Source organism: Coturnix japonica, chromosome 2 (genome assembly GCF_001577835.2).
Source record: "Coturnix japonica isolate 7356 chromosome 2, Coturnix japonica 2.1, whole genome shotgun sequence".
NCBI classification, from domain to species: domain Eukaryota; kingdom Metazoa; phylum Chordata; class Aves; order Galliformes; family Phasianidae; genus Coturnix; species Coturnix japonica.
Window position 1 is genome coordinate 131,936,192 of NC_029517.1, and position 4,066 is coordinate 131,940,257.

Consider the following 4,066-nt stretch of genomic DNA (forward strand, 5'->3'; position numbering starts at 1 on the left):
ACAATCAGCATGTGGTAGGATATCTCACTTCAGGGATATACCAATCTGCTCAGAGTAGTTAAAGGATCTCTATACTACACTTTAATGTGTTCTGCAGATACTTTCATGCCACTATAAACTTCATTAATATCTCTTGCATTAGTTAATGGGCCTCCACAGAGCTTAGTAAAGTCACTATACTGTAGCACACTAACAAATATATTATTGGCACCTATCCTGGTAATGCATCAGAATATCACCGTCTGAGATATATAGTGTGCATTACTGATTTGTTTGTTTGTTTGTTTTTTTCAGAAACATACATTTTTAGTGCTACTCTTGTTGCTTAGAATGTGACTTATTTCGCAGGGCAAAAGTCTGGGCCTTCAAAAAACCCTTTTTTTGCAGTGCAGAATTTCCTACTGTCTGTGATACTCTTCGCTTTTCAGTATGTACTCAAGGTTGTTTTAAGCATTGTTCTTCTCAACCAAGGGAAAAACAAGAACAAGAACAAAACCAGCAATGACCTATTAAGGTTAATACTGTCCTGAGTAAAGGGACATTGAATTCTTCTGACATTTTGAGCTATAAAAATAGGGTGTTGAACACTCCAGCTTAAATTTCTCACACCAGACACTGACTGTAGCTTTTTTCTTTTATATGGCTTCTCATCAGATTCTTTTGGATACCCTTTTTCTCTGTGGGCTATGTCGAGAATACTAAATTAAAGAGTAACATGAAAACACTCAAGAGCTATGCAATTCTACTGGTCATACTGCCAAACTGTTACATTGGTCCTAGATCTGGATTTGCCTGAACAAACTTCTGAGGACATTTTAGTAGCTTTCATGGATCTGAAAACATTCCTAAATATATTTGGATTGGGTCATGCAGTTTTGAAGTTTAATTTTGAGGACACATACCATTCACTGACACATTACCTCTGCATCAGAGAATTATCCTGGAATTTCACTAATACCAGTACTGCTTAAGAGTTTTATTAGCATGTTCTCGTCTAATTCACTCACCAAAGATGAATGCTTATGTTTTTGTCACAATTTTTTAGTGTTTAATATAATGCATACCAATTCTAATAGCTGACTAATAAGTTATATAGAAAAATGAATACAATGAAAAATCCATTAATATCCCAAAGAATTCTAAATCCTGACATTTAAACAATGACAAGATGTAATGAAGTAGTAGGATGACTTGGTAGAATGAAAATACTCCAATTCAGTTACATAAGCCTCAGTCATATGGACATTTAAATATGTGCTTAAAACAAGACTTGTGAGTCATTTACTTAGAATCAAAATGAAGACTGTGTTGCAGGAATGAGACTGATTAACCACTCTCAGATTAGATGAGTCTCAGCAAAATAATAGTAGAATAATTCCCTCTGGTTCTGGATAGGAGATGCTCAGCCCCTCAAAATGTATGGTGTTTTTAGTTTAGATTAGTTTACTTTTGTTCAGTTTTGTTGCGTTTTGTTTTGTTTCCCCGAAGTACAATACAGGAGTTTAGATTCTAAACTGAGGTTGGAGATCACAGGATCACAGAATGACCCGGGTTGGAAGGGACCCCAAGGATCATGAAGCCCCAATCCCTCTGTCTGGCAGGGCCACCAAACTTCCACATTTACTAGATCAGGTTGCCCAGGACCCCATCCAACCTGGCCTTGAACACCTCCAGGGATGGGCCATCCACAACCTCCCTGTGCAGCCTGTTCGAGGACCTCACCACTCTCTAGTAAAGAACTTCCTCCTGATATCCAACCTCTTTCAACTTAGATTCCATTTCTTCTTTCACTGTAGATTTTCTTTTTGAGCATTAGGCACTGCTCATTACAATAGGAAATGCAGGTAAATGAAACAATCTAAAGGCAGCATTAATTTACTCTAATAACGAATGACAGAGGGATCCAGAAAACTGTGTCTGAAAGAGGATAGGTAAGGATTGATAAAGAAAAAATAAAAATAAAAAGAGAATAGTGAGCTTTCTGAAGCTTGTATATAACTTGGGTTTATGTAATGGGGGCTTCCACCTTCTTGGAATTCAAAAACATCATCTGGAAATAGATACCTGATTGGGTAGATGTCTATATGTTTATAAAAATAACAGGAGGAATCAGCACAAGTCTCTGTGGCGCAATGGGTTAGCGCGTTCGGCTGTTAACCGAAAGGTTGGTGGTTCGAGCCCACCCAGGGACGTGCTGTTTGGAAATTGAGCCCTCATGAGTGATGTGTGATGGAGGTTCCTTCTGACCTTTGTACCTGTGGGGGTTGATTTTGGAACGTGCAAAAATAAAAATAGAGAGAAAAGTTAATTTTATTCTACTTGTCTATAAAATATTTCACACAGTATGAAGTATTTTTCACTCATCTCTCTCAGAAAAAGAAAACATGTTGGATTCATATGTAAAAGAAAATTCCCCTTTAAATTCATCAACCCCCATAAGTATTCATGTTTGATTATGATGACCCCTCTATCTACATAGTGCCTTCATTGTGAATGGAATCAAAACCTCACGTAAAGCACAAAGGCAAAGAAATCTGTATAAACTTTGGCATTAAAAAAATCCCTACAAAAATAAAACCAAAATGTTTTGTCCAATATCGCAATGCAGAGGGAAAATAATAATAATAATAATAATAATAAAATAATAATAATAATAATAAAAGCAATTACCAGAAATGAATGTGTGTTCAGGACTGCTTACTTCATTGGAAAGTAAAATGGGCCATATCCAGTTCACCCAGCGTGTGGAATATATATCAAGCATTACAGTCTGACATCTTGCATTGTCCTGGTTGATGAGAGCATTTGTTTGAAGAGAAAGGTCATGCCCAGTCATGTGCACTAAATATTTAGTGGGTAATGCAAAGTCAACACCTTTTTTCCACCTTCCTTCTCTCTTTATTTAGGTAGTAGAACCTAATGCAGACTTCTGCATCAGGATATTGCTTTGATCTATAATCCTAAGCTGTTGAATAATAAACAATATTTAGTTTCTGTTCCACAGCAAAGATTATCCCAGCAAAGTGTGATCTTATATAATTTTTTAATTAGAAGTGTAAATTTGTATTTGTATTATTTTTTGTTGTTGATGTTACATCCTCCACAAAAAATTATGATAAGAAATAGTAGATGTGTTTGCATTGCATATATATCTACACATCTTTTAGTGGTGTTGTTACCTATGCAAACTGAGAAATTGAAAAGCCATCATCATGGCAGTAAATAATAGTTCCTCCAAATAATGGTAGATAAGAATGAGAGAAAAAGTTATTTTTCCCATCCTCACCTAGTATTTCTGTTTCTTTTCAAAATATATGGAAACAGCACAAGTAGTAATATGATCCTTATTGCAGTTTTGTTTTCTTCTGCAGAAGTCTGGAAAATTGTGAGACTTGACATTTGAGATTCTGTGATCAAACTGAGGGACCATTTGATTTCTGATGGAGCAGAAATTCCATTTTCTCCAATAACAAGTGCTAGATCCAATGAATTATTATGACCTGAAGCAATTCCAGTTCTGTCACTGATGCTTGAATAATTCTGTGTCCTGATTTCCCCTCCTGTGCTTTGATCATCTCATCTACTCAAAAGGTGAGCCTGGACTGCCCTGTTATTTATCTGTACAATGTATAGTGTAAGAAGGTTCTGGTGACTCCTAGAATCGCAGCTCCATTTAGAATTTTAATGATAATAACTCTGACTTCATTTCTAAATGCTGGATCTTTTGATATAGCAATGTAGAATGGAGTTTTGGTCTTGGCAGATGTGATCAGAATTCAAATTAGAACTTAAATCTTCATAGAAAATGATCATTTCAGCCACTTCTTCAGATGTCTTTCTATGAGAAATTCATTGGGAAGCTCACAACACTCAGGCCTGCTTGGCTAATAAATACTTCTCTTTTTCTCCACGTGATTATCATATGTCACTTGAGTGTTTTCTGTAGAAAGAGAATACATAGTTTTTTTCAGTATCTAAATGCAGATACTGTATTTTGTTCCATGTGTCCAATTATTAATATTTCCCAGATACATTAATGACCTCAGCTCTCATAGAAGAAATACAA

At 35.8% G+C, this 4,066-nt stretch overlaps 1 non-coding gene across 1 annotated transcript; it reads left to right on the forward strand.

Annotated features, from left to right (window-relative positions):
* Positions 1-2,118: 2,118 nt before the first annotated feature.
* On the forward strand, positions 2,119-2,192 carry TRNAN-GUU. Its single transcript has one exon. It is a non-coding gene; the product is annotated as a tRNA-Asn (tRNA).
* Positions 2,193-4,066: the final 1,874 nt, after the last annotated feature.